A 10,139-nucleotide genomic window follows, 5' to 3' on the forward strand; every position below is an offset into this window, starting at 1 on the left:
GAAGAGTTCACTTTTTACCAAATGCCCAAACTGTATCCTCTAGATGTTTATATTTAGAATCCCAAATTTTAGCTATTTTCTGTTATTTCCTCATACTAACTACTATATAGTCTTGAAAGATATTCCCAGTGATTCTTTTTAATTCACAGATTTGTGCCTCTTAATAGAAGTATAAGGAATAAGTAGAAATAATAAGTGTGTAAATGGAGAGCATAGTAATGCATACTTTGACCATGATTTACAGATATTTTATTTCTCAGAGCATCTATAACACACCAGTAACCACTGCAAATGCATATTCTTCCTTGTAAGATTGCATATTTCATCCTAAGTGGCTTAAGTATTTTTACTTATCCATTTGTAATAAAATGACTAGGACTTAAAGTAAGTGCATTTGAAAGAAATCGATTTTCAATACTCTGTGCTGCTAATACATGGAACATTTTTTCCCCCTGAGGTGTTAGTACATTAAGGCAAAACTATTTATGTTCTGATTATAAATTCATTAACTATTTACACCTCATTGACTTACAACTTTTATTTTTTCTTAAGTCTCACTTTCAACCTTCATGGTTGACTTTATTGGAACTATTCAAAGTACTGTTTACATTTTTAAAAATATATATATTTTTAGTAGGACTTTAGAATATGTACACAATTTTTCTGTCTCATGGCCTTTGGACATTCTGTACCTAAAGAGAGATTTTGGAGATGCAGCAAAGCATGCCATGGCCCTGAAATCAGACTGCTAGTTTTGTAAGCTTTGAAAATTTGCCTTTTTCTTCCTCTGAGCCTCAGTTTCCTTATCTGAAATATGGGAATAGTAATAGTACCTACCCAACAGGGCTTCTCTGAGGCTAGATGTCATGTCTGAGATTTGGCAAAGAGAAAGTTCTCAAAAAAAATTTTTTCCCCTCCTTTTCCCTCAAGTCCTAAGCAGGGATATAATTACTTATTACCTTATCTAGTGGGAGAATAAAACTCCCAATTCACCATTCGGTCTTGAGTGAGTGAAATTGGCAAGTGCCTTTTGCTAATGGCCACTCAGACTCAGAACTTACTTTCAAAGTTGGAAGAAAGGACGTTGTGGTCAGCTCCGCACAAACTGCCTCGACAGGTCATTGAGGATTGTGGTGAGTTTGTTCTTTTTGTTAGTTTAAGGCAGTCTGGGTGTTGGCCAGAACACTCAGCCCAATATGAAGCATCTAGAAGAGTGAGATGGAATAATCAAAGTGCAGAAAGCAACAGAATTGCCAAGACCACATTGCATTTCTTCAGCTTGACCCTGCTGTATAGCTTTTATGTGGAAGTCACCACTCATTTCATCTGAGCAGTTCCCATGCACCAGGCTTGATGCTGAGGGGCTTCTCTGGGGTTATACCATTTAATTCTTGACACCTTGGTCTGAATCCTAAAACAACAACTTAATAGCTTGGTGACTGTGAGCAAGTTTCTTCATTTTTCTGGACCTCAGTTTCTTCATGTGTAAAATGAAGATAATAATAAAACCTGGTTTATGAAATTGTTATGAGGGGTCCATGAGAATATGAGCGGAGGTTTTGACCATGATGCTTGGTACATAGTAAACCTGAGTAAATGCTAATCATTATTACTGCATCACTACTATTACTAGTGGTAGTACTACTGCTATCACTATATTGATGAGGATGCTTTTAGATCAGTGGACCTTACCCTGGGTGATTTTGCCCCCCAGGGAGAGTATGGAAATATCTGGAGACATTTCTGGTTCTCAGAATTAGTAGGAGGGATTAGGGGGTGTTAGACAGGGAGTGCTTCTAGCATTGAGCGAGTAGAGGCCAAGGATGCTGCTAAACATCCCACAGGGCACAGATAGCCCCACCACCACAAGGGGTTATCTGATCCAAAATGTTAGTAGTGCTAAGTTTGAGAAACCCTGCTTTAGGCCACATATAATCTTGAACAAGTTTACACAATAAGGGATTACATCATCACAAGGAACAGAGAATGCATCTGTATGGTAGTTTTGAATGTTGACTGACTTAGCAGCTCCTCAATCTCATAGATGTTACTGGTTCTTTATTCTTTCCTGCTCTGTCATCCTCAGGCTGGTTGTAAGGTATTTATGGCAAGTCCAGAGATCATAACTACACAAGGAAACCTCTGGAATAAGGAAAAAAAACCTTTTCTATGGTTTTCATTTGAGTCAAGAAAAATGTTTTCAGTAAGTCTATCAACCACCTTTTCCTGGATCAGATGACATGGACCCTATGATAATTCCTAAACTAATCACTTAAAAAGAGCCTAGAATTATCATGCTTGAGGATGTGGGTCAGATTCGATATCCTCTGTATTAATACTTGCTAGTAATATATTAATTATGTCTTCATTATTTTTATCATCATCATCATCCCTATTTTTTTCTTTTCTTTTTTTCTATTTTACACAAAGGAAAGTGGAGGATTAGTGATGTTTAAAAAATCTTGCTTAGTTCACATTGCTATTAAGTAATAGATACCTGATATGAAAACAGAATCTGTTACTCCAGAGCTTTATCCACTTCTTTCTTCAAGATATTTGATAGGGGTGCCTGGTGGCTCAGTGATTAGGCATCTGTCTTCAGCTCAGGTCATGATCTCAGGGTCCTGGGAGTCTGTATCTCCCTCTCCCTCTGCCCTTCCCTCCACTTGTTGCGTGCTCTCTCTCTCAAATAAATAAATAAAATCTTTAAAAAAAGATCTTTGATAGTGTTTTTTTTTTTTGTTTTTTGTTTGTTTTTTTAGTGAGAGAGCAGTGCAAGTGGTAGTGAGGGGGAGGGACAGTGGAAGAGAGAATCAAGCAGGCACCATGACCAGCACTGAGCCCTCCCAGGGCTCAATATCATGACACTGAGATCATGACCTGAGCTGAAATCAAGAGTCCGACGCTTAACCAACTGAGTAACCCAGATGCTCTGATAGTGTATTTCTTAGACATACTAAATGACATATAAATTAGTCCACCTTAAACCAAGGACACAACTTAGTCTCTATACTCATTATTGGCCAAACATTTGGAAATCTTTGTTCACTTGATTCCGACCATGCTCAAAATATTTGTTTCCAAAATGCCTTTTATATAAGCAGGCTCCCTTTCATTCTGCAGATCGCTGAACCTCCCTTTTTATTTTTCTTACTCCAAGACCAACAGATTAGGAATCTCTACTTTCATGATGGTAAATCACTGACATGATTCTCTAAGCCTACCTAAATCATGTATGAGTTCTAATGAACAGAAAGATAAGATACATCATGATTTGTGCTTCATGAACCCAGGTCTGACACAAAACAGACTTAATTTTGAGTCCTGGCTTAACCATTCACTAGCTCTGTGGGCCTGGCCAAGCCATTGAACTTTCTCCTTCTTTTAAGCTTTGGTTTTCTCATCTATAAAAAGGAAAACATAAAGCTACTTACACCTAGAGTTGTACTGTGAGATTAAATGAGATAATACAATTCAAGAGCTTTTATAGTAAATGCCACATGCTTCTCATTTCTCTTGCTATTCTTTTCATCATGATTGTTAAAAATCTTATTTATGTTACCATCACTGCTATCATCATCATTATTTGGGGGATGTAGGCAGGAGAGAAGCAGAGAAACCATCATGTTTACTATTTCAAAGACATTTTTAAACAGTGTGAAAGTTTGTATCTTTTCAGAAAAAGGAAACTCATTCCTAGACACTGGATGGCTCATTCTCACTATAAAATGCTTTGGTTAATATCAAACTCCTGAACTTCATGATAGATTGTGAGTTAGTTCAACCAATCAATAACTGTATATTGAGTATCTGCCATGTGCCCAATGAGTGAAGGGGGAATAGAGAATATGAGGTGAAATCCATTCCCCTGTGGTCTTCAGACTATTTAAGTAGTTCATTAGTTGACCCAGACTGTGATAAAGCTTTGAGGTAAGCCTGAAGACTGAGAACTTGAGGGCAAGGCAGATCTTACGTAATACTAAGATTGTGCAAAGAATTTTATTGAATCAGAGTCATTTATAAATAAATTTGAATATAGTATCCTCTCTTCAGTGACTGCTATTGAAAAGTATCCTTTGGGAGGAGAAACAGAAGGATGGTTGATTACTTCAACTATTTTTAGTTTGCTTTTTTCATCCTTCTCCTATCCTAATATACCATTCATCATCCTAAAAATCCTAGAGTACTTTAGAGTAACCTACGAATCCCTAGAATTCACTAGATGTTTACAGTGATCATCTGGAGAAGTTCTTGAACAGATAGAAGATAACAGTAAAATGATCATTGAAGCATCAGTGAAGGCAGAACAATGTCCAGACAATGGGTACTGAAATTATGGATGGTAGGTCTTGGCATGCTTTAGAGTCATTCTCCCAAAATTTCCCTTTTGGTAAGGCAAACATGCCTTTTGTTTCAATTCAGGGCCCTTTATGAGCTTGCCCTAGCCTCCATCTTCAGCTTCATTATTCACTGCCTTGCCTTCTGCACTGCTTTCCAGACCCTTGAATTTAGCATGACTCTACTTATATTGAATAGATTTGCTGTTCTTTAAAGGAGTTATACTCCCTTTTGCTTCAGAGAGTCACCTAAGCTGTGTTCTTCTCCAGGAATGTCCTTCACCCAACATTTGGGGTAATTCCTACTTATCTTCTCTGTTTAGAGATGATCTCCTATAGAAAGCTTTGCCTGACCTTCCCCTTTCCCTAATGTCTGGCTATATGCTTCTGTTCAGTATGCGCCTAAATCTTTCAAAACTGTTGGGATCACTTATTTATGTACCTACTTATCCTATTAGAGTATAAGCTCCTTGAGTGCAGAGACTGTCTAGTTTATATAGGAAATGGTTTACAGGAGAGACTTGCCTTGAGTAAGGTACATGTTTGATGGCTGAAAGAATGAAGGACTAAATGAATGGATGAACACGTTGATCTCACCCTACTTCAAAGAGGTCATCCCATTTAGACAACGATGACCATAAGGGAGAAGGAAGGTTCACCAAACATTTATTGAACTTATTATGTTTAGCCCCAAGCACTGAAGAAAAGTCCTTGACATCGAGGACCTTTCAGTCTAATGGAGGAGAACATTTACAATAGGTGAAGACAAATGATATGATAAAATTATAAATAGAGGTGTTTAGGGAGTTCAAAAGAGGGACACTGGTCTTATCTGTGTGTATGCAGGGGTGTGTGGGGAGGTTGGGGTTGGCAGAGAGAAAGGGATGCCCAAATGGAGATCTAAAAGCTATAAACTATCCAGGAAAAGAGAATTTGTAGGAGTTTTCCAGGTTGGAGAAACAGCATATGCAAGGGATTGGAAACAAGTAAGAGAGGATTATCCCCATCATTGGGTCACCATAAAATGAGAGCCAGATAATCTAGAAGCTTGTAACCCATGTAGAAGACTATAGACTTTACTTAGGGGGCCATGAGGAACCATAGGAAGATCCTAAGTTTGAAAGTGAGAAATAAAATTTACACTTTAGATGGATCTTGAGCACTTTGCGCAGGGTTATGCACTCTCAGCCAACTATGAGGCTTCTAAGTCATTCCTACCAGCTTTATGGAACACATTTTGACATATGTTTAGATCACAAATTGCAAAGTATTTTTCATGTCCAGTAGGAGGAGCCAAAGTCTCCATGTTCTTTATCACCACAGCTGGGCAAGGTCATGGTCCTGGGTTGTCCCAGGGACTGTCTAATTCAGCATCCCTCACTACCTAGAAGTGGCTCAACATGGAGGAATGACAGAGAAACTCTGCCTGGAATGTGAGAGATCACTGTGAAAAAGAAATGAATACTTTCCAAATGAATAGCATAATAGCATGCTGGATTGATCTTTACTCTAATTTTGTTTTAAATTGTAATGAATGTCTTCCTCACCCATATTAAAGCTTTCTTACACCACAAGGCAACACAGGTACCAGTAAGTTATGGCTGATACTCAATGCTCATATATCTAAGCTTATTTCTACTCCAAAATAAGTCAGAGTCGACTCTGACCTTGATTTTGAGATAGTTAAATATGTTTTATTTCATTTCCAACAGAAAGATATATATTAAAAATAATAAAAGCACCCAGTGATTACCCATTTTAATGAAACAACAGCCAGTGTTTTTGCCTTGAATGATTGCATTCATTTTTTTCCCCTTCTGGAATAAAAATGAAGGAGCACAGAGAAACAATTCCTGTTAGTGAATTTGCACAAAACATTATATTTCAACAGAACTTCCCATTAACTGCCATTTATTTCTTCTCTCATTATTGATAATTTGCTTTTAAATTGAGAATACCTTTTTTACAACCCATCTTATCTCCCTGCAGGGCTAGACAATTACATTTAAATTCGGTGGTTTTCCCATTGTAAACAGTTTCTGGAGGAAATGATTACAATGTTACTAACCCAGATTTATGGCTTCATTGTGCTATCAGTGAAGGATAAGAGACTAGTATAAAAGGAAAAAAGTTGTTTACATACAAATATATTATTATCAAAGAGAGTCCTAAGGAAGCATATGGTAAAACCAACCCAAATTGCAAAATCATCTACTGGGGCCAGTGACAGAGATGCCTTTCTGGATTTTGCAAACTTATTTTCTCAAATGATGATAAAATATTATGTTTTTAAAAATTCTAGTTGTCATTAGGAGTTTCCTTTCTTTGTTTTATTCTAATGTTGGAAGAAACCCTAGCCTGACAGGATTGCAGAGGAACTCCCATAGAGCCTGCTATTCGTTAGGCACTGGGAAACGCTCACGTTACAAAGCAAACACATGCAACATGGTCTCTACTTTTGGAAATCTCACAGCCCTACTTGGAAGAGGAGCCATACTGCAAATGCAAAAACAATCAAAGGGGTGGGCTGGAAAATGAACCTGAGCCTCAGATCAAGTGTGTAAGGCTAGAATCTGGCCTTGTCCAATCCCAGTTGCCCCTTAGAAGGCAAGGTAGTGCAGTGGTACATCCCATGAAATTAGGAAGACCTGCCCAGAAATCCTGGCTCCTTTCCTGACCTTCAGCAAATTATCACTCAATAGCCCTCAGACCTTCCTATGCAGCATAATCACCTAAAACGTTTATCCAGAAAAACAGTAACCCCCAAACAAACAAGCAAGCAGAGTTTCTGGCTCAGTGAGTCCAGGGTGGGACCCAGAAAAGAAGCATTGCTTTAACTTCTCTAAGCACCTGGTTGGGGAAACCATTAAACATACAGTACCTACTTCATTAGGTTGTTGAGAAAATTCAATGTAAATGTTTCAAATAGCATCTGGCAAAAAAGTAAGTGCTTATTAAGTCACAGGGATGCTGGCACTAAGGCAACTGCTAAGAGGAGAGTCTCTCTACCCCTCCAGACTTAGCGCCCAGAGCAGGATTAGGCGGTCTGCAAGAGGCAAGGGCAGGGGCCACAGTGCACACTCACTTCCTGCAGGGTATCTGGCCCGCATAACTTTTTACCTCTTGGATAGGGCTCTTTCCATGTCTGGCTGCTAGATTTAGATTAGCCAGACAACTTTCCCAGACCAGAAGTAGATGGGTCAAGAAGCCGCCTTCACTTAGCATTTCTCCGGGGCGTTTGTCTGCTCTCACTGTGGGGGTCAAGATGGAGGGAGGCGCTGGTGCTCAAAGAGCGAGTCCACTTTGGGACAAGGACTTGGGGCGTGAAAGACGGGCTCATTACCCCTACTTCCAAGTCTCACCCCTTCACCTGTTTACACCTAGGCACGGGGTCCCCTGCGGACCCCGGTTCTGTCCTCCGCTGCCTGCTGGAATCCGGGGCTGCACGCGTGACGGCAGCAGCGGCCCTGGCGAGGGGAAGGGGGAGGGGGCGCTCCGGCTCGCATCGGATTATTTTTGGCTCCTCAGCCTGGGCTGCTTGCTGCCTGTCGTGCGCGCGCACACACTCTCTCTCTCTCTCTCTCTCTCTCTCTCTCACACACACACACTCACACATAGACACGCGCGCACACGCACATACACATGCACACATTTTCTCGCTTGCTGTCTCGCTCCGCTCTCCTTTGTTTATTTTCTAATCTGTATTTTTGTTTGAAGATCTCCTTTTCACTCTCTACTGCCTGCCTGCCAGCGCTCTCGCGGGCTGACCGGGTGCACACCAATCTCCTCCATCACCCCAGCCCTCCTCCCGGTCTCCCCAAGCGCGAGCGCGGGGTTTGAAGGTCACCTCCTTTCCAGTCCCCGTGCGAGCCGCCGCCGCCGCCTTCAGCTGGAGCGGGTGGCACAGGCGGCGCTGCCCTGAAGTGGTTCTCGCAGCAGCGGGCTGCTGCAGCGGACAAAACCCGGGGTCTGAACGGGTGGGAAAACCCAAACTCGCGGAGGGAAATCCCTTCCGCTTCGCCCCAGCCCCTGGCTGCACCCGCGGTGGGGTGGGGGCGCTCTGCCAGCCCTGGGGACGGCAGAGGCAGCTGCAGCCGGACCCACGCGTGCGCCTCCGGGACAGGAGGAGGAAGGAAGGAACGAGGCTCCCCGCATCTGGAGGGGACAGCCGTGCGGGGCGCCCCGCCCCTGCGTCCGGAGTAAGAGAACTCTGAGCCTCTGACCCAGGCAGAGCGCGGAGGAGCGGACGGTGCCTCGGCACTGAAGAACCTTGCGCTCTACACACCCTGGCAGTGGCCGTTAGGACCCGGGCTGTCCGGACCCACGCCTTGCCCAGCTGTGCCCAGCCCGCCACCCAGGCAGGAGCGCCAGGGCGGGGCTGACCTGCCCGCGAAGTTGCGGACGGCGTGGGAGAAATCTGCACCCCCTTTCGCCGCCTCCAGCTCATGGTGAGTGTGGCTGGGGGTGCAGAAAGCGGAGGGGAATTGGAGGGTCTGGGGACGCAAGCGGAAGGCGACTGGAGCGGGGCTCGCCGGGAGTTCTAGGTAAGTCCAGGTGGAGTCACCGCCCCTGCGTCTCCCCTTCCCCCCAACTAGCACAAAGGGTCCCACAGGGGGAAGAGTTAGGTCTCCGAGAGCTGGCCTCCTCCCAGCGCCAGGCTGGACACACTGGACTGGGAACTTTTTCTGTGCTGTAGAGAGATCTCAGTGTACGTCCACGCAGGGGGCCGAGATTGTGAGCCCTAGCGTTTCACTTCCATGAACACGCCCTTCCTCACCTCAAAGCGCCCCTGAGGAGCGCCAAGGCTGCCTTGTCCGCCCTCTGGGAGCGAGTCCCAGGTGCCCGGAGCGGCGGGAACCTGCCTGCGCACTTTGGTTAGTCTCTCCGGCCGGCTGGAAGCGAGCTTTCAGCGCGCCGCGGGTCGCTGCCTTCTCCACCGCCTTTCTGGAGGTCTGAGGGAGGAGGCACTTCAGTGACCTATGAGTGGGTTTAGAAACGCAGAAGCCGCTGTGGGAGGTGGGGAAGAGGAGGGTCGCTGAGCTGGAGGGAAAGCTTCTGTTTAGTGGTACTGGCCTAAATGCCCCCGAGATGTTGCCGCGCGCTCAACCCTGGGGAAAGGGGCCAGTCTGGGAGCTCGGGACTTGGAAACTCTTGCCTCACCCCTTCGATGTCTTAGACCACTTCACCCCGGGGTGTGTGGTTGGGGGGTGGGGAGGACCCCGGCGGTAGCAGATGAAGCGATGTGGGAGCGCAGGCCGGGGGTCTCCCCTTTTCCGCTTTAATTTCTCAGCTACAGGGCTGGAGATGAGGGCGGGGTTAACCGGGCTTTGTTTCCACGTCCCTGCTGCCTGGGGGACCACCTGGCAGGGATGCTCCTGGAGTCTCCAAGGCTCTAGGTCTAGTAACCAGGTGTCACGGAGAGCCTGGAAGCTGCCTGCGTGGGAAGGAAGGGGAAGACCCGGACCCACCAGGCCCAGGAACTACTAACTCCATCGCTGCCTCCAGGGACCTGGGGGCCCTTCACTTATGCGCGGGCAAGGACCTGGGTGCACCTGCCTTCCCAAGCAGTGTATGGGGCGGGGCTGCTCACGTGCTTGGAAATCCACGCCTGGTGGTGTAGGGGATTGGCACCCAACCACGGGTCTTCTCAGTGGAACTTGGAAAGAAGAGGGGGAGGTGTTGCGGAATAGCTTTGGGCTGAAATATGATGCGCCATAACTTGAGTTTTATTTTAAAACAGTAAATGATTATTTATTTATTTATTTATTTATTTATTTATTTATTTATTTATTTATTTATTTA

The sequence above is a fragment of the Neomonachus schauinslandi genome, chromosome 5, assembly GCF_002201575.2.
Source record: "Neomonachus schauinslandi chromosome 5, ASM220157v2, whole genome shotgun sequence".
Taxonomy (NCBI): Eukaryota; Metazoa; Chordata; class Mammalia; order Carnivora; family Phocidae; genus Neomonachus; species Neomonachus schauinslandi.